Source organism: Manis pentadactyla, chromosome 14 (assembly GCF_030020395.1).
Source record: "Manis pentadactyla isolate mManPen7 chromosome 14, mManPen7.hap1, whole genome shotgun sequence".
In the NCBI taxonomy this organism is placed as follows: Eukaryota; Metazoa; Chordata; class Mammalia; order Pholidota; family Manidae; genus Manis; species Manis pentadactyla.
In genome coordinates, this window is record NC_080032.1 from 88,900,713 (window position 1) to 88,928,524 (window position 27,812).

The following is a 27,812-nucleotide window of genomic DNA, read 5'->3' on the forward strand; positions in this document are numbered from 1 at the left end:
ACCTTTTAAACCTAGGCCTCAAAAATTCCCACAGATGAAGTTTATGGAACATATACTTATGATAACAAAATCATAAAATTCAAGGAAAGAAGTAACCAAGAATATGAGTCAGTTAAACAAAACGAAGAAATATAAAAAGGCCAAACAAATTAAAAAATAAAGATAGCAGTCTAAGACCCACAAAGACATTAGATGTTATAATTATTGAGTTCGTTTATTGGTTTATTTAATGTGTTTAAAAAATAAAAGGAATGTCTGAAGTATGAATATAGGACAAGAGAGTTTTAAAAATGAATAGGCAATATGGCAAAGATTAAAAAAAACTGTAGAATAAAATATATAGTGACTGAAACAAAAAAACACAATGAAAATGTTAAGTAACACATTAAACAAAGCTGAAGAGAGAATTAGTAAACAGGAAGATATCTGAAGAAGCCCAGTGTATAGCAAGAGAAACAAAGGTAAAAATATCATAAAACAGAAATTAAGAAATAGGAAAGACACAGGGAGACAATATAATAAGTGTTTAATTAGACTTCCGGAAGAAAAGCAGAGATACTGCAGAGAAGCACTATTTGAAGTGATAAGGCCTGAGAATTACCCAGGTATGATAAAAGAACAGTTTTATCCTTAGATAAAATCCTTAGAAGCAGAAAGTCTGAAAATTTCCAAGCAACTTAAATAAAAAGAAATACATGTGCAGACATTTTGTAATGAACTTTCTGAATACCAAAACCATAACGGAAAAAAACTTCTTAAAAATATCGAGATTAAAAAACAGGTTATCTATGGTAGAAAAACAGTTTGATTGACATCTAACTCCTTGAAAACAACAGTATAAACTAAAGGAACAGTGAAATTACCTGCAGACTATAGGGAAAATACTTGTCAACCTAGTGTTGTGTTCTTAACAAAAAATAATGTTTCAAGTTTGAGAATAACATAAAAGCTTTTTCAGACAAACAACACTGAGGGATTTTTTTGATTACTAATGCACCCTAAATATGTAGGAAAGACAAATGAATAAGAACAAGTTGTATAAACAATAACAATCCTGTCTAATTTTGTGGGTACAATGGAGATAAAGCATTGTGGTGATTAGACTTTCTTTGGTTAAATAAAAATGGAAAATTTTAAGCTAATGATTAATAAAATAAAGGAAAAAATATATAATCCCAAGCTAGTTGTGGGCAGAAACGAGAATGAGGAAAAGTAACACAAAAATATACAAGAAAGAAGATTGAAATAAACAAATAGAGAAAAAGCAGAAAATTTAGAAAGTGCAAAATAAGAAACTAGAAATGAAATATGTCAGTAATTGTAACAAATGCTTATGGGCTAATTTCTCTGTTGTTGTTAGAAGACAAAATTGTCCAGACTGAAGAAGAAACAAAATTCAGCTGAATTTGAGAGGCACACCTAAAACAAAAGAATTCAGAAAGGTTGAAAGTGAAAGGAAATGAAAACAATGTTACCAACACACCCTCCAGATGGGAAAAATTAAGAAGTCCCTATTTGGCAAGGATGTGGGACGATAAAAATATTTATATCCATAGAGCAAATCCCAACAAATAATAAGTTTCATATAGGCTGTTCCCTAGCCCCTCTTCAATTAGACTGGAAATAAATAATAAGGATATGTTTTTAAAACTCCCACATATTTGACAGTTTTTAAAGAAGTGGGATTTATATTTGGGAAGATGAATACGCATGTCAACAGGACTGTAAAGAGCAATGACAGTTATTAGGGGGGCTTGCTTCGTGCCAGGCGCTGCTCCAAGGGCTTGATCTGTGTTATCAGAGCTGTATTTCCTCCAACCATCTTAAGAAGTAAATTCTTTTATTGATGCTATTTTGCCTTTATTAAAGAAACCAAGTAATTTGCCTAGTCACACAGTTGGTAAGTGGTGGAGATGGGGTCCAAACCCAGGCCATCTGATGCCAGACATTGTCCCCAACCACTCTGCTACGCTGATGGGACTGGTGACGGTGGAGTGACGGGGATGCAGGCACGGTGGGGGCCCATGTGTGCAGGTGCCGGTGGACTGCAGGGAATGTGCCTGTTGAAGTTGAAAAGGGATCTGCTAGTGGAAATAGAGCAAAATATGCATCATAAATTGGATTAGTTCTGTGTGTACTAGGGAAACACTGGATTATGGAGCAGAGAAACGACACAGTGACAGCTATATTTTAGGAAGGTTTTCTGCTATCATGAAGGGGAAATATTTGAAGGATGAGGGAGTGAGATCTTTCAGCAGAAATTAGAAGGGACCTGTGCCGGAGAAGTTTGCATGCCAGAGAAGTGGGCCTGGAAGGTGCCTTTCTGAGGCAGAATTGATATTTGATAGATGATGAGATGTAGAGGGTGAGTCCGAATTTCCAAGTCTTTGCAGCTGGGAAGCGGGTGATGCCATGAATCAAGATAAGCAGTGGAAATGCAGGAGAAAGGATCTGGGGAGGGGCGCGTCCTGCCCTGGACATGGACATGTGACAGTGTCTACCAGACGGAGATGCTTGGAGCTGTGTGGCCAGTGCTGGGGAGGTGGGAGGCAGAATCAGCAACAGAGGAAGGGCTAGAGATGTGGGCTTGGGCACCACTCCCTGCAGCGACTGTGCGTCAGGCACGGCTTCTGAAGAGTTTCTGCAGAGTAGCCGACCTCAGTCCGGATGGCAGAGGGCAGAGGGCAGAGGAGAAGGGACGGGGAAGTACAGCCACCTGGGCTCTGCTGACCCTTCAAGAAGCTGCGTAGTGAGGAGCAAGTGGAGGGGAAGAGGCGGACTAGAGGAAGGTGGGGTCAAGCTGGCAGTGATCGCGGACGCTCACTGGGTGTTTGTCAGGAACTTCACCTGCTCATCCAAGCCAGCCCCCATGGCACAGAGACGGGCACTTTGTCATTTCAGGTGGGGAGGACAGAGGCGCGGAGGGACGGAGGTCACACGGCTGAGTGGAGAGCTGAGATTTTACACAGGCAGCCCGACTGGAATGTGCTCCTTGAACGTAACACTAAAACAGCAGGATTCTCAGCAGCAGGGAGGTTTCAACAGGCTTGCTGCACAAAGGGACCGGATTAGGGGACAGACTGTGAAGAAAGAGGGCAGGGTTAGCAGAGATTAGCTGGGGGGCAGGTGGGGCAGAGGAAATGTGCTCCTTAGGAGCAGGAGGGGAGGAGGAGGTCCTTTGTGGCGGCAGGAAATCACAGGGGTTCATTGGGGTGGTTTGGTCCTACGGCGTGGTCCTGGAGGTTGTCGCTGAGATAAAGGGAGATGGGAGCAGCTTTGTGGCACTGAGGGGTGGCTCTGGTTTGAAACCCCCGGGGCCCACGGTGGCTGGGACAGTGGCAGGGCAGCGGGGCAGTGCATTCCTCAGTGCTGGACTCTGATGTCAGCATGTACATTGAAAGTCAAATAGAATCAGAGTTACTGTTGGAAAATCCCTTCAGTTTCCCAGAAAGCACCGCCCGTGTGGTTTGGGGCATCCTGTCCTGTCTCTCAGTTAGTCAGACAGAGCCAGCCTTTCCTCTCGTGATGACACAGATGCTATGTCTGTGGTTGAGCCCTGAAGAATGGGTTGGCTTGCTTTGGGCCCTTCGTATGAAAAAGTCCATGCAGGATGAAACGCCCCTGTGCAGGGCACTTACAAGTACAGCCAGTGTAGACAGATGAGGGTGCAAACCCTAGCCTGAACTATTAGCTGTGCAATGGTCAATAACTTTACCAAAATTTTCAGGGTCTTAATTTCTTTTCTTGTAAGAATGATGGGTACGGAGCCTGGCTCAATAACTAGTAGAAAATTAAAAAAAAAAAAAGACATAAAACCAAACAGGAAAACCAGCTGGTGTGGAAAAGAGGATGAATCAAGGCCATGGTCGAGGTTGGGGACCCTGAAGCAGTGGCCCCCTTGGCCTTTGCCAGGGGTACTCACAGTATGGAACCTCAAGTAGGAAAGCACAGGGGTGGGTTTACCCAGAACACGGGATTGGTGCTAAAGCTACCTAGGGCCTACCATGCGGTCGGGAATAGCAGCACTAGTGGCTGGTAGGATGAAGCGCTGAGAGCAGTTGCCCCATGAGGCTACACTGGATGGTCACAGAGAGGTGAGAGAAGGTGATATACTGAGAACAGAAGTCATGATGGGTTTTAGGAGCGAGATCTATCAGGATGAAAGAAAAATGTTAAGTAAGATGTGAGAGGTGAAGATGTAGGGGAAGAAAGACTTTAGACTTTACATCTATTCTCTTAGGTTCTGTAACTGGGGCCTACAAATTAAGCTGATAAAAGGCTAACAGGAAAGAAAAAAATGTACAAATTTTATTTGACATTAATATTTTTGTATGGCATGGGGGCTTCATAGGCAGAAGTAGAAACCCTGAAGAAGCAGTTAGGCCTGGTGGCTGCATCATCATGGGACGAAGAGCAGTGAGTAGTGGAGACATGGGCAGACAAAGGAAGAATGAGTTGGGGTGCGGGCCAGTGAACTGTGGGGGCGTGACTGGGAAATGTGGGGGGGAAATTGATGGAAGATAAGGGTTATTTTAGAAAGTTTTTTTTAATACAGACTCACCTTAGAATCAATTCTCTGTCGCTGGTGATAGGAATGTTCTCTTCTTGGTGCCAGAAATGTATGCCTTGATTTTTTCTTTTAGGGAGAAGGGGAGAGGCATGGAGAGCCCTTCCTGCACTTGCTATTTTCTCAGCGGCCTTTAGCTCAAAATAATTAATATGCCAAGGTTGCAGGTTTTGGGGTGGTATGTCTGATCCTTTTCAACAGAGTTCAGAGTCAGCATCTGGAAATCATCCTTCTGATGTGGGGCTCCTCTCGCCACAGTGATGCTTCGCATGGACGGGGGGTGGGGGGCCTTCAGAGCCAACCGAACACTTCCTTCCCAGTCTCAGTTTTGAACAGCAGGTCACAGCACATTTATTTCCGTCATGAGAGCCTGGCTATTTTTAAGCACAGGTGTTGTTATGACCATCAGCCTGGAACAGAGAGCGGTGGGGTCTGGAACCGAGAGGGTGGGGTCTGGCACCAGGCTAAGTTCAAATGCCGGTTCTTCCACTGATTAGCCGTGAGACGCTGGCCCACGGCCTAACTTCTGCTTCCCTCGGGTTCCCCACGTATAAGAACAGAGACAAGGTCGTTGAGAGGCTTGAAGGAGTAACACGCCAGGAACTGTGCTGAGCCCGGCGGTGACGCTCAGTACGCGAGCTGTCACGATGATGAAGATGGAAACAAGCTCCTTTACTGACGGGCACTGAGTGTTGCCGGGGCCCGTTCTAGTTCCATGGTCTAGTTTGCTTTTGATCAATGCCACGTACTTTTGAGCTCACTGGCTAGGATTCAAAGGGCCCTCTGGGTTGTCGAGGACACTGCGCCCTGTCTGGGGACCTGCCCTGGGTGCGGTGAAGGGCGTCGTCCATCCCTGTAACCTCAGAGCAGTGACTGGTGGGACTGCTCTGCAGACACCTTCCTTAGCCACCAAGGCGACAGATTCATTTCCCAATCCTTTTTTTTTTCCTAGAGGCATGTTCATCCTCTCACAGGAAATCTATCCATCCCTAGCTCCTGCATTACCCTTACTGGGAGACCTGTACACAGTCACATCCGTTGCTTGTTTTTTATTTTATTTTTTTGCTATAATTTTAACGTAAAAAGAAAAATCTGTGTAGTTTGTAACCTAGTGACTGTTTCTATAACATCCATCACTTTGACAGAGATAATAACACCCAAGTAGAACAAGGAATGAATAATTTAACAGGAAAAATTAGAATCCCAGCATAAGCTTCTTCAAAGAGATTTTCTGAATTAAAGGTAAGGTAATCTGGTGTGGAATAAATTAACCCTTTCTTTTGTGTTCAGAGCTCCTTGGAGGGTTGTTCATAACTTACATGAGTGAAGTTGAAATAATTACACATTGTCTATGTATCTAAAAGCATCTGTGCAAGATACTGTTATCATACAGAAGTCTTTGGAACAATTAATGCAACATCTCAAATGCCTAACCTGGGTCCCCGCCCAGCCCTTAGAAAGCTCTTTCACAGCGTAGGGCCCCAAGCTCCGGGACTCCCTGAAGCCACGTGACGTGCGGCTCTCTGATTGGAAAACCCGTGGCGTTTGATTCCTCCCACAAGGCTCAGGGCTGACCGAGGAGACCCCAGCGCTTGATGCTCTTACTGTCAGAATGCGGCAGAAGCCCACTTTGTGATGCCTTTTTTCTTATGTATCCACAGCGTTTCCAAGTATTTGCTAATGGAAAATATGACAGAAGAAGACATTAAAAGATAACTGGTATTGCCGAGCACCAGAGGGGTTAAGGAAAAGGTAGGAGCCTCAGTGAAATGCAAGTTTAATCCAAGAGGAAAGATGATTTACAGTTTATAAACCAGTATAATTTTTGACTTGAGAATTTCTTCTTCAGTTGGAAATCTGGAGAGTAGTAGCTGGTGAGCGGTAGTGAAGAGTTTAAAGAAGAAAATGTGGTTTTAGTTTCAGTATCTCTTTTAAGTCATGCCTTGAAATAAGGAATGGATGTTTGGTTCTGCAGCTGGGAGGTCAAAAGGCCGATGGAGAAGAGGCTATTTTTTATTGTAAACATATGAATTAATCATGACTAAAAAATGGAGTCAGGAGAAAATCTGCTGCTGGAAAAGGAAAGAAAAGAAGAAAAAAGGTTTTAATGTATTATTGATGTAAACACACACTTATTTTTACCTTGGGCTCACTGTAACCACAGTTTGTGTTCAGACAGGAGTCTTCCTAAGAGATTTTAATGCAAAAGGCTTTCCCCACCCCGACTTACACCCCAAATCTGATAGATTTTGAAAAGCAAAAATTAAATTAAATGCCATGTGAGTTTTGTGTGATAGAGCCTCAAGTATGAAGAGGACGAGCGGCAGGGAGGGACGGTGAGCCAGCAGGGGGCTAATGCCTCTTCTTCATCTCTTTGAAGTTTTTCCTTTTTAAATTTTAATATCTGTCTATCTATTTATCCACCTACCTACCTATCTACCTACCATCAATTTGTCTTTACCACAGTTCAGTGTACAAATACATGGGGCTTTCATTTCTACATACTTTATTCCTTCTGCTGTTTTCTTCCAAATTTGCTTTTGAGAATTTACAACCCAGCATACTGACTCTAGCCAGGGTGGTTGGGGCTAAGTTCTCCCTCACAATTACTGGCTACTCCAGAGGGCTGGGGTCAGAGGCTTGATTAAATAAATTACAGCTTGAGGTCCCCTCCAATAAACCATGTCAGGCTCTAGGCAACCCCAAACAATGCTCTCTGTTCTGACCCATAATGGGCAGTTGAGTTCAGTAAATGGCCTAATCAGTGCAGCATAAATATTTATGGGAGAATTTTTCCAATTAAGGTGGAGGCTTGTTTAGATGCTATCAGTTTAGAGAGGGATTTTCCAACAAGAAAATTACTGTTAAAAGACATCAGGAAATGGTTAAACTCCAGAAGGCTAAAGGGTCAGGGAGTCTGCAGGGCGCAAAGCCTGCGTTTCTGTTACTGTCGTCTGCGTGCGTTAAACCCTCTCTCCTCGCCCTTTCAAAGGGGGATTAAAAAACAGGCCTTTGTACCCAGGGAAAAAAATGTTGGTTCATCCATGTAAAAATTTTTTATGTTGAGACATAAAAATGTGGGCAATGACTCAGCCAGTGCTATTATCCCAACTGTTGCAACAGGCTGGGGGTAGGTGCTGCTGTCTCCTGGGGTCTCGCTTATGGAGGCTGGTGCCAACAGGGACCTGGAATGATTCCCGTGGAGGGGCTGTCAGCGTGCACTCCGAGGACGCCTGTTGCACAGACCCTAGAAAGACACATAAGCATGCAATTTCGAAGTCGTGTTACCAAGAACGCGCTGTGTAAAACCCGCAGTGCAGAGGGCAGGCAGGCAGCCGCCCAGAGGAGGGGATGTGCCCTCCGTGGGAGCTCAGTAATTCACTGTGTGGCATTCCTACGTGTCCGCCATATGGTGTTTTACTCTCAAGGAAAACATCAGAAGAAAAAGAGAAAGTGAGAAACCCACCCCCCCCTTAGAATCTGTCTGAAAATAAACTTAGGAGTCCACGGTGGAAAGAACAGTGTCCCAGCTCCGCCGTTACAGCTGGGAAGGTGTTCAAGGCTTTGCCGTCCCATTCTGATTCTCCTTGCAAAATGGAATCAAGTTTTACAGATTAAGGTTATTTAGCAACAATTTCAGCTATAACGTAAAGCACAGCGTAAATTACATAATATGGGAAAGACTGGGCTTCGGTATTAGGATAACTTTGGTTTGTCTAAGCCGACAGTGCGAACCATCCTTTCTGAGTCCCAGCTGCGGAGAGGCCGGGTTCAGTGGGACACCTGACGAGCTATGAGATGGGGAGACAGGCGTTTGCTGCCTCCTCACTGGCCAGGAAGCCGGGGGCTCTGTGCCCCAACCCAGACCCTGCCCTCAGTGCGCACGTGTTGGCCTCCACTCTCCAGGGCAGCAGTGCCTCAGGCTTTGCCCTCACCGCCTCTTTCCTCCCGGACTGTGGACTAACTGAGCCAGTGCTTGGAGCAGCGTGGGTGACAGAGCCCGGGAGTCCCTGCTGCCAGGAACGTGCCCCCCAGAGGGCGGATGGAGAGGGGCTTCCGCCCTGGAACAGCAATGCTCGGGCAGGGCTGCCTGTGCTGGGGCACCTCTGGGCCTGATGCGTGCGGGCTGCTGCCTTTACAGCTTGTCCCACGGGGCGGCTCTGGGCAAGGAAAGTGAAGCAGTAAATAGCTAGTATTTGTTGTTCTTGCCTTTCTGCTGCCCTCCTCCTCCTCCTGAAATAGCCCATGATCTTAGATCCCTTCTTGTTTTATATCTTCAGCTTAGTGGTGTGAGGTGCCTCAGAATGGAATTGCTCTGGAGTGGCACACCAGCCCGTGGGTGAAAGCCCTCTCCACTGGGGTTGAGGACCTAGTAGACATTGTGCTGGGAAAGGCAGTCAGTTCCTCAAGTCTACGCAGATTCTTATTCTACTCAGACTCATATCCTGTTGTGTAAAAGCACGTTTGTACTTGGAGATGAGTTTCTGTGAAAGAGACTTTGTTCTATAATGTGGAGATGAGGCGTCTGCTCAGACTGCCCCATGCCCCTCTCTCTGGATGCCCTGCCTCTTTGTGCCACGCTGAGCTCGGACGGAACAGTAGGAGCGCCCTCGGCAGGTGCCCCTAGACAAGGCCAGTACCTGGGGAGCTTTGGGAGTCGGGCAGACGCCACTCGTTTTTCTGATTTCCCATCCAGAAGTGCTGCAGAGACCAACAAAGTGATGTAGATTCTGGCTGTAGGGAAATGCTATGTAAATATAACAGGCTGAAGATGCATACTAACAAAGGGAAGGAAGCTAATCGTCCTTCCCCGGCCTCTTAGGTCTGTTTAAAGAAACCATCACAGATGATTTTAGGAGCTTTGGTGGGAGACTTTGACCCTCCTGGTTTTCTGGCTGGGGCTTTGGTGGCAGAGCACAGGGACCATTTCTTTCCTCGCCCCTCGAGGACGGGACTGTGGCCTTGGCATCTGTAACACCTAGAATACTTCCTTTTCCCGACATGAAATCTTCAGCATGAGAACTTTGCAAAAAGGGTATCTGTACTATAAAACCTGTAATCTGTCGTTTAGAAGTAAGCCCACCAATTGTAGAACAGGCAGAGTGTTCTTGGGTTTAGCAAACAGCACTTCGCAACATTTCCCCGTTCAGTTTCCCATGTTTCCTGTGTCTGTGTATCACTGCAAGAGAAGGAAGGGCGGAAAGGACGTGCTAGTCTGGCCTCTGGTTCGTCTTCGGAGCCCTAAGGGTGAAGGGACAGTTATTCTTGGTGATGACGCTGTCATTTGAAGTGGAAGAACTTTTTTTTTGATTGGGGTAAGTGGAGCACCACTTAACATGCATTTTAATGTTTGTGCGTGGCTAGCTCAAATTAAATAACTAAACCACCAAATCATAAACAAAATAACACAACCAGAGCATGTATGAGATGTTTTGGGAGACCTACTGTTTCATGCAAATAAATGAGCCCATGGGAGACCCACACGGGCCCCGTGCCATGCACCCATTTCAGGACAGTGCGCTCAAGTCTTTGGTGAACCAGGTCAGCCAGGTGGCTTTGAGTAGACAGTTTACTTCCAGCAACTGAATCAATTATCTTCTAAGGATGTGGGGCATCATTAGCAGTGTAATGGAGTAGTGTTCTGCACCCCCAGAGAAATCAGGATCAGTCTAAAGAGACTTAGGATTCAGATGGATTAGTAATTCAATATATTCTTTCTCTTTGTTTTGTTCCTTTTGTTTTATTCTCATAGAAACTGTCCTTTATGAGGATATTCTGAATTTGTTTGCTCTTAACATGTTTGTGCTATCTTAGCCCAGTGATATAAAAGAAAGAATAGTTTTCATAAAGTCAGTTTAATAAAATGCAAATTTTGAGGGTAGTATTGAATGCTCATGGTTTGATGAATGAACATATCTTTCAGGACTTATCCTGTTTCTCAGTCATTTTCCATTTTATTCCATGGATGGATTTATATTATTTTGCTCATATGACATCATTTTATATCAAATTCAATTATGGCCACTGTTAGAAATACATACAGAAAAACACTGTGGTGAAAAAACTCAATCTTAATTTTAATAATGTGTTACATTACTGAACTGCTCTTAAAATAACTCCTAAATTTATCTGTTTTGTTTGTAACATGCACTTAAAAAAAATAAGTGCACAACACACAGTACTAATTTTACATTTGTATAGTACTTAAACATTTTTGAAATTGTTCTTTATATACCACTTAAAAACAACTTTCAAAACCAGTATAAAAAAGACCAAATGATTTTATTAGTGTCTTGGGGATAATATGTAATTGACTCTTTCTACCAGAGTCCCCGATGGCTAATGGCTGACACTACTTTTTAATCAGATCACTTAAATATTTCAAACACTTGGCTGGAATGGTGTCTGGTAATTGCCATATCAAAGCAAAACCACTAGGTCACCAGAATGTCTCTGTATACAAAAGAAAAATCTACACTTACATTTTTTTTTTAACTTTTAATTTTTTTTTGGTAAATGGCTCTCATGACCTTCATGAACTTTGAGACTCCTGTGATCTGCTGATTTAGAAGGTGGAGGTGGGCATGATGATCTATGATATTTTGAAAAGAAAGTTTTTAAAATTGAGATTCAGTGTAGGATTGCAAGCAGAGGATTTTAGTCATTTTCAGAACGTGGGGGCTGGGATCTCCATTTAGTTGCTGAGACCAGCGTCGGCAGGTGACATGGCTACAACTCCAGCACTCTGCCGCCGAGGGATGTTGCCCTGCCATCTCCTTCCGACGCGACCTGCTCCTTCTGCTGACAGCTGCGGGGCTGGGAGGCGCCCTCTGCCCCGTGACTGCCTTCCTCCATGGCCAGTCTGGCTGCTTACGCGAAGTCATGTGTTCTGACAGCTGAGCCTCCCTTCCTAAGACCTTCCAAAAGCAGCCGTCTTTCACTCCCGTGTACACCTGCTGACAGTGTCAGCAATGGATCAGCGGTTTCCCTGCTGCTCGGCAGAATTGATGACAGTTTCCAAGGGGGCATGAAAAATAGCCCGGCCTTGAAGTTGTTTACACCCATATTCACAGTTGATGAATTGGGCCGTTATTCTGATCTTACCGTGGAGGGCAGAAAGGGGATTTAGTGGTGGTGTTGATCGTGGCGATGCAGGGCACACACGGATCCCACATCCATTACCAGATCTGTGCGTCTACCACCTGTTGTTCTCCATGGCTGCGGAGGACAGGCAAGGGAGGATGCAGGTTATCATACAGAGAAAAGGTGTCTGGGAAATAAGGGGCGTTGAATGCTGAACCAGACACCTGAGAGAGTACATGGACCCTCCTTTGCACTAAAAGGTTTTAAATATAAAATGGAAACTCTGCTATCTGGGGACAAGCTCACTAAACATTCTTGTTTGAAGAAAACCATGGTCTCTCCATGATGTGTTCATGAGTTGGGCTCTTTGTTGTACTCATTTCCAAACGAAACGTGTGGATAGGCAGGCTAGGCTACAGGGTTTTAACTATGTAATGCTATATTTAGGAATTATTTCTGATTACATCTCTGTGCCCCTGGCCCCACCAACGTGCGATGTCAGAAAGGCCTCCCAGCTCTGCGCTGTGCAGGCCCAGCCCTGGCAACCGCAGGGACGCTGAAGCAGGCTCTCAGAATGGGGGACGGGAGCAGGGCCGGCGAGCATGTCAGCCACTGTCCTGGGGAAGAGCCGCTGCTTTTCGGGTAGGTCAGTGTTTCCTGAAATCTCAGTGAATCAGGGTCATCTGGGCGTCTTATCAGAGTACAAACACCCAGGCCCCACGCAGCCCTGGGCAACCAGGATCTTGATGGGGTGGTGGTGGCGCAGAACTTAGTCATATGTATTTTGAAAAACCTGCCCAGGTGATGCAGGTGTCCCGGCAGGTTTGGGGATGTCACCTAGACAATAGGGGAATTGATGGAATGCGAGTGGCAGTTCTGATGATGGAAAGGCCACTGGCTCCGAGGGAGGGGGGGACCCACGGAGGGTTCAAGCTGAGCTCTGGTGACCCTCATTTCCATCAGATCAGTATCCTACTTACAAAATCAGTTTCTCTGCTTGGATTTTTTTGACAATCAAATATTTCTAGGGTTCATAGTGGCAGTGGAAGTGCGCAGATATTTCTGAATTGTAGGGAAATTTAGAAATGAGCTTTAACTGAGAAATGAGTCTAAGGTGCAAGGCTCCTAGAAAAGGAAAAAGGGAATCGTTGAAAACTGGCTGCCCAGCCTGGGGGCCCCCGTGTGGGTGAGCGGGGGGGAGCGCTGATCTGGGGGCCCTCTGCCTGCAGGATTCTCCTGCTCTGTTCTCTCTGGCGACTTTGCCTCGAGGCAGCTTGCAGCAGGGTGCCCGCCGTTCAGACACCCACGCAGTCACCCGAGATCGGTGGAGTGCTCCTTTAGGGGAGGGTGGCGAGGAAGAGGCAGACGAACTGGGGGGAAACAGGGCTATGAACCACTGCCTAGTCTGATCAGGGCTGGGGAGAAGGGCTTTTTAGCGGGCACGGGTCCCGTCGCACCCGGGTTCTGCCAGTCTGTTGGAAGGGTGACACAAGCCCTTTCTCATTTCCCACTTTCTAAGAATAACCATCTATTAACTTAGTTAATATGACAATATACATTTTTTATTCTAGAGGCTATCAGTGTACAAATATGGATTCCCCAGCTACAAAATGTTAAAACGTCAATCTTCATCGGACCTTAAAGCTGGCAGAAAGCAGAAAGAAGCCTGCCTTTTATTAAGCAAAGCCTCCTTGCTCAAAGTGGCCCACTAATCTCAGAAATGCATTTCCCTGAGCTGTCGTATCTTCTGCAGAAATTGGATAGGCAGTAACTGGAACTGGTTTTCTAAGCGTCAAGGGGAAGCTTCTAACCATGGGGAGCTTCAGCCTCGGAAGAGGACCGAAGGGCCCAGAGCCCAGCTCTGTGAAGCCGACTCCAGCCCCCTTAGGGTGCTGCGGCTGCCCGAGGCGATGAGCTGCGTGGAGGCACAGAGAGCAGGGCCAGGACTGTTCCCTTTATGCCGAGCAGCCCTCAGCTGCCTGCTCCTACCCCACCCTCTTCCCCATTTCTCCACATTACAGCTGTTGGTTTTGAACAGTCAACTTTCAAATGTAAGATCCTAAAGGAATAAAGACTGTCTCATTTGAGTGTTTTCAGATAATTTCCCAACACAGCCAGGACTTTTAATAAATATGAAGTAGCTCAGGACTTTAAATTACATTCACCTCTCTAAACGTGTATTTTAAAAAAATATTCCATTTTATAAGATTTCTTAGAATCTAGTGGGTTTCATTCAAGATGCTTTAAGACCAAACCAGTGCTTTTGCTAAATGAATGAAGGCTTCTGGGTAGTGGGCATCAATGCAGAGTTAATATGTAAGATCAGTTATCAATATATTATACTTAAAAGCCATTTTAACTAATAGTCAAGTTCTTTCACAGGAAATGTGTATGGGCTACCTGCAAGGTATGAGAAAAATGCAAGCCACATGGACTTTCATTCATTATAAGAATGCTGGTCAACTCAGTTACGCAAGTGTTTGAGGGATTATTTGAAAAGTTGACACTAAATTTCAAGCCCCTAGAACAGTAGTGGAAATCTAATAGTTCTCTACACTTCTGATTCCTCCTGGCCTGAGCTGAAAAAACCCCAATTCTAGGGCCTGGGCTCAGTGGGTAGCCCACAGCACAACTGCGTAGTGAATAATGGGGTCTGAGCGATAAGTAAATGTCAGAAAGAGCTTAACCGTCATGACTTACAAGCACTAATCTGATTTAGAAAATATCAAATTAGGGCCTGAATGGAAAGTGGTCCTTAAACGGTTCCACCTGAGGGACCTAGACCGCACCCTGCTGAGCGGTGGCAGGCAGAGGGTGTTTGTTTCCGCGGGGCAGTGTGTGGCCTCTGTAGCTGCTCGTGCAGGCGTCGTACCCGACGTGCCATTACAGCGGCTCTGTGGTTTGTCGCTGGGCTGGTATGATCAGCATCACGTGGGATCGGCAGTAGGTGAAAGGCCTCGGTGGAAAACATCGCTTGTGAAACAGGCTTTTCAGCCCAAGGTAGCTACTGAGTGTGTAAAAACAAAGGTCTTTGCAAGAGAGACAGTGAGCAAAGCATGATGGATAATCTCGACCGTGCACATAATTGCTTCCAGGTGTCTGGCCGCTTTATTACTCTTGGGGTCACGCTGCCACCCTGACAATGTTTTCTTTCTCAGACGCGGTCACGCCTCAGAAGGCTGGAGCCAGCAGTCACCATTACCTCCATCACCCTAGCTTTGAGTCGGCTCTGGCCGGCTCTCCAGACAACTGCCACATTAGGGAGATTTAATAAGGTGCATATATAAAAGGAGTTTAGGGAAAACCCATGAAAAATCAGCTGAGTGTTGGAAGTTTGTTTTCTCCATCTGGGTTGTCAACTGCTGGAAGTATTGATACATTTTTCCAAAGACAATTTTTTTCTCCTCTGCATGACACGTTGAGATGAAGGACGTAGCTTCTTTCTTATTTAACTGACTGGATTTCTAATGCTAGTTTCAAAGATTTTTGGTATCCACAATTTAGTAGTTAACGATTTAATTCAGATGCAGAGTGAAAATATAATGTGTGGTTGCCTGGACATCAACACCTGGCAATAAGAAAGTTCAAGCAGTTTTCTTAACCATCAGCTTTTCCAAGCTGGAGAAAATAATTCTGAAAACTTGAAAGTCATGTCATACTTCATTTCTAAAAAGCTTATCTCAAGAACAATCAATTCAAAATCTTATGTCCTTTAAATTCCTTCATTTAGACAGAATCAGGGGCTGTTGATACTTCAGTATCTCATTTTAAAAATTCCTATTAAAAAAACCAACACCTTGTGAAAGAAAATAAACACTACTTATATTTTGAGGCTATTCACAGTTTTCCCTCTACCAGGATCTCTTGAACCAATGGAGAGGGAGGGAATGTTTTAAAGTTGGAAATAAATGATAGGATTGATGGAAAAAATATGATATGCAGCATAAATATAGTAACTCAACTATTTTACCATTAGGCAGTATTTGACTTAAAACACCCTGAGAAGAAATACAAGCATTACTTTATACTCCTATAAGAGTATTTTTCTATTTTCTTTAAAATCTTACAAGAAAAAATATCATCAAGCTATGGGAACAATTTTATCTTTATTAACATTTTTATTACTCCATTGCCTTAAAAAAATTGATCATGATAGTCTTCCAAAATACCCTTTCATTCTTTACACTGACGTGAGTCTGTAAGATGAAGGTCCTACCCTTGGGGTGGAGGGAAGATATTACATCTCAGGTTGGACCGTCAATCATCCATTTTTTCTTGTTTGTGTTTCCCTTTTGGCCTCATATAATAAATTCACAATTCAGGAAAGTGCTCAGATGTTAGGTCTTACATGTAAATATTCTAATGTGTTTTGATTCACATGGCTCAATCAAATTCTACATTAAAAATGAATTATGTTGGAATAGAGACCTAGTCCCCAAGGAGGCACTGAAGCATCACTTTTGCCCTGGGTGAGGCCACGTGTCCCTGTGCCCTGGCGGGGGGGGAGGTCCACTGCAGAGAGCAAGATGGTTATTAAAGAATGTGATGGTGTGAGAATTGCAATGAATTTTAATAAGCTCAACTTTCTGCAGTTAAGTCAGTTTCTTCTACAAGAATATATATATGTATGAATTGTCCTCCTTATAAAAAAGGTTATAACAATAGCTTTTCACTGTTCAAATCCAAGCAAAAGGCTTTTATTTTGTGCAAAGCAATTTAAATGGGGACCCAGAGTAAACCGCTTCACATGCTATTACAACTGCAACAGTTTTAATGATGTTGAATTTATTTTACATTCGCCGTGACTGAAGTAGTGGTTCTAGTGTGCAAATAGGTCTTCCATAGACACCCGGCCTGATCCTGCTTTTCCCAGGGCTGCTCTTTGGCCTGATATTGTCCAGGCCACCCATCTTTAATTCAGTCCACTTGCCGGCTCATCCTTGCTGTGAAGGTCTCCCCTCCTGGGCAGCCAGCTAAATGACTGCCTGTTCTCTTGGACCCACTGTTTCTTGACCACCTTTCCCCATTCTCTCAATGACTGAAAGGGACATTCTCTGAAGCTCACCTGAAAAGGTGAGCAGTTCAAAGTGAAGAAGGGGCAGTACGTGGCTCTGGAAGGAGACAGAGACAGAAAGTCTCTTCATTCAGGGCCTCGGGAAGCTCCTCAGCCAAGGAGCTGGGCCCTAGGGTCATTCTCGTCATGATGTTGAGATTCTAGAATACGGTCAACAGAGAACAGGAGAAAAGAAGAAAGCATAATGGCTGGGAGCAGGGCAGCCTGGACGTGAGACAGACCCACCTTCCTGCGGTTTGTGGGGATTTCATGGCAGTGTTACACAGATGTCCAGGTTGGCTGCAGAGATGGGCATGTGAAGAGCGATCAGATCAGCTGCGGTTCTGTTCCAGAACACATTGCTAAGGCCGAGGTGGTCCAGGACTAGAAGGTTCCGCGGTCATGGTTTTATCAAGAAAACAGTGACTGGCGCTGGAGTCTTACAATCCTTTTTGCCTGTGGGTAGTGGAAAGGTCTCAAGCTGTTGTAGAACATGACTCCTGCCCTCCACGCACCTGTCTGGATGAGCCTTCTGGCGCTCAGCCTCGCCACTTCCTGCCTCTGAGAGGTGACGCACTTTCTCCACCTCGAGGCCCTGCCTCGCCTCTGCTTACCCACACCTTACCCATTCTGCGAGGCTGAGCTCAGATGTCGTTTCCTAAAGTCTCTCCAATCACCTGGCCATCTTGACAGATCTTCCTTTTGAAGATGCTTCTCCATCCAGCGTTTGCCTCCCAAGGCCTCCCAGGGCAGCTCTTTGTGGACTTACTCTGCTCCTTCCGTTGGATTTGAAATCACTTGGCAGAGAGGAAATTCCTATGTACCTGACAGCATGTTACACACTGTTCGTGTCTAATCTACTTCTATCCTGGTGTAATAGCTCTAGTCTAAGCTTTATTGTGCTCATTTAAGAATGAAGAAACTGAGGCCCGGAGAGTTTCAGGGACTTGCTCAGGTCTCACGGGTGATAAGTGATAGGACAGAGAGTTTGACGTCGGTGAGCGTGACACCCCAGCCCGCTCTTTCCCAGCACCCTGTGCCGGCACTCTAGGGTCAGGGATGGGGACTAGCTCTTTTCCCTCTTCAGACTGATAAATATTTCTTGATTTAATTAGTCATTTTGGCAAATCACTTGGCATTTGGCTTTGTAAATGTTGTCCAAAGTGGATGAGCATATCAAAGAAAAAGGAGTACATTTTGTATTTGACATTGTAGTTAATTGAGTCCATGGCATTTTGACATCATAGGGTCCAGTGATAGGGTAAAATGATAGAAGGAAATGATCTATTTGACCAAAGGTCCTTAAATTTCCCCCATCACTTCATTGCATTTTTTAATAGGGATGAATTAAAGAAATGTTGGGGGGTGATGGCCATTAGTGTATTTAAAATACCAGTAGCACACAGGACACATGGTTTTCTGATTCTCTTGATTTCTCACAACAGATTAAGTAGATGTTGAACTCCAGGTCATCGTGAGAGCAGAGAAAGTCACACACACTTGGTCTGGAGTCACTGCTTCTGGGGAAAGAGGGTTTTGAGTGCGATGTTACGCCATGTTATGGAAGGAGGGCCGTTTCAGCAGAAGCTGAGCCAGGCAAAGAAAGCCACCCCCCTAGGTCTCCCTTGCTTATTCTTTCAATCAACTACCCTGCAATTTGCTCGGTCCATTGCGCCAAGAAGAAGAACAACTTGTTGAGTGGACGGCTGTTGGAAGCTGCCATGGAAGTGCACTTTTACCAAAATACAAACCATGTTCCATAGAATGTTAGCTAACTCCGTGAGCCCAGGGCGCCCTTCATTTTGGAATGTGTGCAAGGCTCTCTCAGGACTGTTTGGAGTTAGGCTGGAGGGAATTGGGGCTGAGGAGCAGTGCTTCCCACAGTAGGAGCTGAACTGGATATTAGTGTTTCTCTTCTTCCAATCCCATGTTGCCCTGGGCAGGCCCAGCCTGGGGAAGCGTGAGGAACGTGCTTATATTTTTGTGGCTGGAATTTGTGCCATGGGCGATGGCTCCCAGGATAATAAGATGAGCACCTGTGGAAACTGTTTTTTTCATTTTCTGGGATCATTTAGTAAATTATTCTTATTTTTTCAAATCTTTAAAGGGCCCCAGTATGGCTAGAAAGAGTTAATGTAACTTCCAAAAATCCTTTATATATCCTGGGGACTGACAATCCCAGGAGAAGCTATGTCCACATTTAGTTTGCAAACACAATGAAATAAATGATACAGGTGGTAAAGGGTTTCAGGATAGTATAAAATTATTTAATTCCACCCTGATTTTAGCACCATTTTAACTTACCATCCATAGCCTTGTATAACACTTGTAAGACTGCTGACTTTGAATTCCATTTTGAGCTTGCAAGCCTTTTTAAAAATCTCATTTCCTTAAAAGGAACAAGAAGCCCTGTTTTTGTCCCTCACAGAGGGGTTTGTGCAGACACGAGAAGGTAACAGGGTCAGTTGAAGGAGATTCCTGCTAGTGCATCATCGTTGACTAAGCTGTATGTGAGGCTCCAAAGACAGTCTGCTCAAAATAGGTGTGCAAGCTTTCTGTTGGTCCCAGAGAGCAAGCACAGACAAGGGCACACCATGCATCATCCACAGGTCACAGTTCCTAGAAGATGCTTCTGCTTTTCTTATTGAGACATAAGGTGAAGATACCCGGTGAAAGGCAGGTGTTCTTCATCAGCACCCAGACGCATCACTGATAGCCTCCGAGGCTACGGATTTGGCCCTAAATGAACTTGAGAAGCAGAGAAATATTTTGAGGGAGGAAGAGTACAGGACCTGAGAAAATGGAACTCTGTTAGATGGAGGAATGACCCGCTCCCCGCTGATGAATAAGGTCCCTGTTTCCAGGGAGGTGCAGAGGCAGGGGGAACAGACCTCTAGCTGGAGACCTGGCCTCTTTGGCTCCCAAGGCCCAAGACAGCGGCCAGAACCCAGCACACGGTGGTATCTGGTGCAGCTGGATTTTCAGAGAATGTCTTCATGTTGGGCTCAGAAATGGAGGGTGTTTGTTTATTTATTTCTCTGGCATTGTTGACTAAGCCAATACGGATGTCCAGGCCTCTGATTAGGTGGGCACAGAACTGTCCTCTGTGTGGCTCTGGGTCACGAGGGTCATCCATGTATCTCCTATTTAGAAACAAAACATAATCAAGCTTGTAAAAGGGTTAGGACTTGCATCCAGTCCAGACAAGCAGCTGAAGTCACGAAGGAACAGCGTCAAGGCTATGAGGACAAAGCCAGAGCTCAGTGAAATGCTGGGTGAGGCGCGGCCAGAGGCAGAGTGGGAATAAGATCAGAACCGGAGGAATCAAGGCCAGAGCTGGGAGTGGGGAAAGGCAGGAGGGAGGACGGCAGGGCCGGGCCGGGCAGGGCGCCGAGGAGCCGCACCGACGCCTTTCTTCTCTCCGTGCTGCGGAGAAGCCGGCTGTGCCTGCTGGGAAGCTTTGGACGTACGCAGACTGTTTATACTGAAGAACTCTGTTCTATGAAATACTGACCATTAGAGAACTAAACATTTAAAAAGCATTTTATTCTTGAGCTTTTTAATGCAAGAAACATCTTTTTGAATTTAAAATATAAGCTCCAGAAAAGCAAAGATGGTTGTTTCGTTCACCACTGAAGTCCCAGTGCATGGACAGCCCCTAAAATGGGCAAAACAGGAACGAGGCTGCCACGGAGCAGCAGGCACTACGCTACATGCTGCACAGACACATGCAGCTTCCGCTCTGGAGGGGTTTAGCAGGAGATTCAGGACCTGTTTATAAGCAATTACACATAAAGCAGAAAATGGCATCGAAGGGACCATACTTCATGAGTTAACCGTGAGGATGGAGCCTTCCTGGGGGTGGGAGGTTGGAGGTAAGAGAAGGGAAGACCGCACATGGTCGGTTATATTCTATGAGGCTTTGTAGGATGGCGAAGCCTTTAGAAATGGCAGGGGTGGACGAAGAGGTCACAGGCCAAAGGAAACACATGAGTGAGGGGATCTGAGAAAGGGTAGGGACCCTGAGCAGTTCATTTCTGGCAACGTGAGCAGCACAGCCGGGGTCACGGGGGTCAGGTGGGGAATGTGCGTCAGGATGAACTGAGTCTATTACAGAAAGAAGTTTGAGTGTCACAGAAATGCGTTTAGGCTTTATTCTGCAGGATGGAGAGAGACGGAGCTTTTCCCAAGGGGGAGTGTGGCCGGGGCTGCACGGGGAAATCCGATTGGCAGCAGGACCGGAGATGAGGGTGCCGAGCAAGGTGCCCGGGGACCCCGCGGTTGTGCCCCGAGCGCCCGAGCCTGTGCGGCGAGGAGGGCGGAGCTGGGGGCGGACGTGACCGCGGCCGGAGAGCGGCCCTGAGGGGCTGGCGGCATGTCCAGGGGCAGAGGTTCATGGGCCCCGGGGAGATGGGCGCGACACGGGCAGAGAATCACAGAGAAAGTTCTGGAAGCCACTGGTGCAGAGCTGCCCGAGGGGCCGTCCAGCCGCCCGAGGGCCCGCAGGAGCCGGGGTGGAGCGACCGGGGAATTCCGGCAGGGGGAGAGCCTGGGGGGGGCCCCGAGTCTGCGGAGGGGACCGGAGGGGATGCATAGGGTGACCGCCAGGGACGCAGGGGCAGGGGGAGCACGCGGCAGGGGCGCCGTCGGGCCGGATGGCAGCCGTGCGGGTTCGGGGGCAGCCGGAGGGCAGAAGGCAAAGGCAGAAAACGAGGGGAAGCGCTGATGAAAGAAGCTCTTCAGGACGCCCGGGGGCGGGGTCAGTGGTGACGCGGGGGCCGCAGGGCCCCCGGTTCTGGAAGCTCGGGGATGAGGAGGGATGGCGGCGCCTTGATGGGGCGCGGGGGTCGGGGGAAAGCAGGGACGGAGGGCTGTGCGCCTGGTGCACGGAGGGCAGGCGGGAGAACGGCGGGGAGAGAAGCGGAACAACGGAGGCCCTCTGGAGAAAGCCCTGGAATCATCAGGCACGTTTTCCCTCTGATTCTTTGCAGTGCGGCCTGGGGAAGGGGCTCAGCACACAGGAGGCGTGGATTGTTGAGTATGGAATGTTTACCTGAACTCTGCTTTGGCCAAACCCAAATTACGTTTTTACAGAAGATCTTTTTCCTATTATTTTCTTATCACTTGTTGGCTGAGGATCTCCTGCGTGCCCCTGGCCTGCCAGTCCGGACACACAGACTTCGACGTTTGGTGCCAGAGTATAAAAACTTAAGTATTACCTCAGTCGCCATGGCCTGTTTGCTCATGTGAATGGCCCAGGTCAGAACGGCCCCCTCCGAGTCATTCTGCACCTTTTAAGGGCTGTTTATGCTTGTTGCTGGGCGTGGGGTTAGGTTGCAAATGGAAGCCATTGCCAGAATTACACGCACATTCATGAACTATAAACAAACACACAATTATACACACAGAATCCGACACACCCCCTATAATAATAAACTGAAACCAAAGGCACCATACAAAATACTTTCTTGCTTTGCTGGCGGAATTGTGGAAGGCTTTTTGTAATACTGGGCTCCATTTTCAGAGTTTATTACAAGTCCACAATTAAAGATCATACACACAAAAGAATTATTCTCAGATGTGGAATTGCAGGACCGTTTGCAGCTCAGATACGCAGTGTCTGAGGTGCTGTGCAAGATTGACAATATAGGTCTTGCAACTGTCCTGTTTTCAACACATTCTTGGAAAAGCTCTTTTATTTGCTTTTTCACATACACGGGCCTTTGCAATGCGCTCTCTTATTTGGGCTGTGCAAACAGCATCAAGATGCTTTTCTCCTTTCATTCAAACAAACAATGGCTTTGTAACGAACGAAGAAGAAAATTAGTAACAGGTGAAAGTTTATTTTTAATGATGTTGGGATCAAATTGCTGTTTAACTTCCAGAACAAACTCCCCCCATGTCTCTTTCAGTGTTTCAAAATTATTTATAAATTAACACAAATTCTAAACACACTCAGAGCATTAAAATGGCCTCTTTCTTCTGTACTACTAACAGAATACAAAATATATTGCTTTGTTCTGACTTTTTTCTTTGCAAATTTATTTTTAAAACATTCTGCATTATAAAAATTTACATAGAGCTGTCCTGGAGATTTCTAATTTTGTACTTGAATGTAAATCAAAGTTATGTGCTGAGAATTATATTTCTTTTAAAATCCATACCAATGTTTGCTTTCATTAGGTATGTTTTACATTGTATTTGTGTTTGTTTATGTTCTATTTCCTTGTATTAACATGGTGATGTCTTTGGAGGACTGTTCTTTGTACTTAACCCTATTTCATCACTGCAATTTGCAGAGATTATAACTATCCATCTAATAAGAATATTTACTAAAGTTTAAATCCTCCCTACTCTCTTCCTCTTTTGTTAAAAAGTCAGAGAGTCTAGTACTGAAGAGCTACATAAACAATATAAATCAAGATGCAGTTTGATCCAGGATGTTCCTACTTCTATCATAAATTTCTATTGAAATAAATCAAACATTGCATGATCCATTAATGATAGTTCTATAAAGCATTTGGGACAGAAGGATGATAGACTGTAGTTCAAACAGAGCATGTTTTAAAAGCCGGGTGCTCTTCAGAGATGAGAGCGGGAGTCTTGAAAAGTGGGGGAGGTGGTCCCCGTAAGTGGGTTGATACTCCTCTGGGGAGGAAGTATCCGTTTTGGTGAGAAACCAGGGGAAACTGTCAATGCCTAGTTGGACTTGTTATCTGGGATGCTAAGAAGCTACTCATCTAGAAGAACTGCAGACTTGAGGATAACTGCACACTGTGTCCAATTGAAACAATATGGATTTTGGATATTGGGGTGTAAGTGGTGGGTAGGTAGGTTTGAGGGTGGGGAGGTAGGTTTATATGGTCTTGAAAATGACTTTGGTGACCAGTCGAAATTTTCTTTTGCTCCATCCAGCATTTAGGGGTTTCTGTGCCTTTTGAAGGCATTTACTTCTAATACCATACAATGCATGTGAATATTTCCAAACTAATACTTTTAATGATCTCATCTTTTCCCATGTGAAGAACACTGATTAGAGTGTAAAGTCCTGTGGGTGGAGAGCTTCTCCTCACTGAGCCCTTGTCGTTCTTGTGTGATTCTTGTGAATATGAGATTCTGAAAATACTGCACAGATTTCATCCCATTTCACTTAACAATATATTAGGCATCAGTCATGTATAGTAATGATGCTGGCTTAAGACCCACTACTGTGATTAAGGGATTTGCCTCCAAAGGGATGGAAAGTAGGTAGAAGACTCAGGTGTTTTTATTTCTCTTCCACTCTCTCCCTCATGTGCCCTTTCTTCCGCTTTCCCAGTGGCAACTGAGTGAGCACGCAGCCGCCTCGGGAGCTGGGTGTTTGGGGATAGTTTGGCTTGGCAAATAAGTTCTGATAATGGAAGTTTCAGTGGCTTAGCAATGAATCAGGACACAGGGAAACCTGAAAAATGCTTTCAGACCAGGGAATGGGTCAAATTCCTCCATCTGGGACCCGTGCCAGATGCACAAAGGCACCCATCCTGTTGATTTCGGGCATGAGTGGCCAGGACGTACCCCTGTCGCTCTCCCACCTCCTTTCCTGGAGCCCGTCTCCCCTCCTTACCGCGACATGACCCCCGGTACCATGGGTCTGAAAGGGCCCTCCCTTCTGCCACTCAGATCCAAACTATCCGAAGGAGGTTCCTAGGGAGGTTATTTGGATTATTACTGCCCTGCGGTGAATGAGCCCCGGTTCCTAGGAGGTGATCGTTTGCACCTTAAGGACAAACACATTGATGGGCGGCAGTGCAGAGAGAGAAGCTCTGAGTGGGGTGCTCCGCGCCTGCTCTTCTTCCACCACGTTTGCTCACCTTCCCTTTTCTAAGGACTAAAATGTGTGAAATCAGCTTTGCAGAAACAGCCTGTTAACTGCTGCTTTCTCCTCGTCTTGCAGAGACCCTGCATCCCAGGGGCTCAGAGGGGTGTTGCTCAGTAGAGAGCGTGTGTCGCCAGAGCCTGTCGCACGTGTCTGAGAGCTAGGCCCCCGGAGTGGGGCCCCTTTCATCCTCTCGGGGCACAGTCCTAGGCACATCATCCTTGCTGTGCCGGTTACTGACTGCTGCCCAACAAGCCCCCCAGACTGGGAGGCGTGAACAACAGCCCTTTCTCTCCACGTGCGGTTCTGCTGGGAGGGGTCACACAGAGCAAAGCCTCACACCTGGGGTCCCGGCTGGGAAGACTCAAAGGACAGGGGTGCCAGTCCTGGGGGGCTGGGGCTGGCATCACCCGACCCTTCTTCAGGCCTGTGCCTGGCGTCTGCGCTGGGATCTCCCGAAGGCCAGGTTCGGCTGGGCTTGTTTATCAGAACACTGGTCATTCTTCTGTGTGGCCCGGGCTCTTCATAGCCCAGTAGCTGTGCTCTGAGACGAAGGGGTGTCTGGAAAGAGACCATTCCGAGCAAACGGGTCGGGCTTCTGGGCTTTCCTCGTCTCTGTCAGGAAGTCAGGAAGTGTCAGCTGTGCCCACCCAGTTGGTGACAAGGGAGCCACAGGCCGGGCCAGATTCAGGAAGGGGGCAAGGAGACGCTACTTCTTGATGGAGGGGGGTCAAGGTCACTCTGTGGAAGGGCATGTGGGCTGGGAGCTAAGGACACAGCCATGTTCAGAAAACAGAGCAGGCAGCACCGTTTGACAATGTCGCCCCTTATTAGCACAGCCTCTGATCCTCTCCACCACCCTGCAGAGTAAACACTACCCTCATTTCTTAGCTAAAGAAACTGAGGCCCAAGAGCTCAGAGATTTGCCTCAGGCCACAGGGTGATAAAGCCAGGATTGTACCCTGGGTCTGTTTTACTCCAAAGCCCACACTCCTTACATTATATGACATTTTTATATTAGATTATATGGGGAAAGGGGAAAATTGTGTTTAAGAGAACTAGTTTTAACTTGCTATGGTAATTAGCAAATTATAAGGGATTATGTAAACTGAAATAAATATATGTTCACATTTGAGAAATGAGAAAGGCCCACACAATACAAGGCATTTTCCCTTCTGACTCTTTTTTTTTTTTTTTGGTCTACATTGAAACAAGTTGAAAATATGATGTAAACATGAATGTAGACTTTCTAAATTTAGATCATGTACTGTTGAGGCATTATTAGGGTAGTCAAATGCTTTGGGGGGTAAAGAGCAATACCTCCAGAAGTTTTGCTAGTATTGAACAATAAATTATCTGAAAATATTAATAGTATATGGCACACCTTTTGTGAGAAGGAAAAAAATCAAGATTGTTTTTAACCACATGCCTTGTTTTAAAATTTGCTAATGTACCTCTCTACAGATTCTCTGACATTAATTGTAAACAACTTGTTAAAGCATTTCTGATGGCTTTGATAGAATTGTAAAATATTTTATTTCCAAAGGAAAAGCAGAAATGGCAAAGTGCTGTGTTTGTATCTATGAGAAAAGGTGTGCTGCTCTGATCTGGAGGTGGCTAGATCAGAAGTAGGAGATGAAATTTTACAGAGTGTCGGCAAATGCACACTTTCCAGCGCCAGCATCTTTGTGCCTGTGTCAGTACATGGAGCAGGGGGGTGGGGGGTGCGGGGATGAGGCAGCGACTGCTTCTAGAGCTGCTGGGAGAAGCACACTGCTTTTTCCAGGAGCAAAAATACTGCTTTAAAACTAGATTTGATTTATGTAACTTGCATATATTTACTTTAGAGAACAGAGAGTACATGATCAGGCTTCTGAATGACCGGTGACTCCCATGGACAGAGATGCCTCGTAATAGTGTGGTGTGACGCTTGCTAGATAAACGTGCTAATAATGTGTAACTCCCACGCAGTTGGACTGGCGATCCTGAGGTGTTCCAGGGACTAGAACCTCGGCTCTGATGAACGTTGTTATTGCTAATTGAGCATTTGTGTCATTGTGCACAGCTCGATTTCTGAAGCTTCCTCTCTTGTGTCCCCATGGAGCATGGCCACAGCAGCTGGCATGGACGCTTGTGGGTAGAAAGCATTAACTTTCTGAATCAGGAAGAAGTGGTGATTTTCCCTGGAGGAAAGGCGAGGAGCCCAGGTGCCCAGGAAGGGCTGAGCAGCACCCCCTGGGGCTGGGCGCTGGTGGGCCAGAGCACCGCTGCCTGGCGGCTTGACCCACGGGAGCACGCTGTCGCACAGTCATGGGGCCGGGGCCTGCCTGAGCTCAGGATGTGGGCAGGCTTGCCTCCTTCTGTGGGCTGGGAGGGAAGGTGCTGCCCCAGGCCCCTCTCCTTGGCTGCACACCGGCTCCCCGCTGTGTCTTCACAGTGTCTTCCCTCTATGCACATCTATGTCCCGATTTCCCTTTTTCATAAGGACACCTGTCATGGTGGATCAGAGCCCATGCTAATGACCTCATCTTAAGTTGATGACCTACCTCCCAATACGGTCACATTCGAGGCACTGGGGCTCAGGACTTCAGCGTATGAATCAGAGGCAGGGCGACACAGTCCCACCCGCAGCCAACTCCAGCCTGAGCTTTGCCTGGAAGGCAGCATCTCAGGAGAACCACAGACATGGATTTGGAAAGACCTCCAGGTGTTTGCAGCCTGCCTGCTCAAAATCACAGGAATGCAAAAGTTTCTAGTGGGAGAGTGACTCTGTGATTTACCATGGGACACTTGGGAGCAGAAAGGGGCACTAGCCAGAAGAGGAGCTGGGCTGCCATACGCCCTGGGACTGTCACCCTTCTCCTGCCATGGCGAGATCCCCAGTTAGAACGGACGCATTCGCACAAAGGGCGCTGCCTCCCCTCATTCCTGACAGCCTCTGTGCCGCGGGGGCAGGTACTGCTGACAGCCTCGTTCCCGGAGCAGCAGGACCATGCCAACCCCTTTCTGCAGGCTGTCTCATAATCTCCACCATCCTCTTCAAGGCAAGCATTGCTTCCATTTTACAGATGAGGAAACCGAGCCCCAGAGCTTCAGCGAGCCGATGGAAGCCCTACAGCTTGGATGGAGTCTGGGTTCCAACCCGGGGAATGCAACTCTCAAGCCTGTTTCTCTCTCCTTCTCTGCCTGCTTTGCTTTCCTCGCATGAGCACGGCACCCAGGCCAGCCTGGAAGGCAGCGGACTAGCAGGGAGG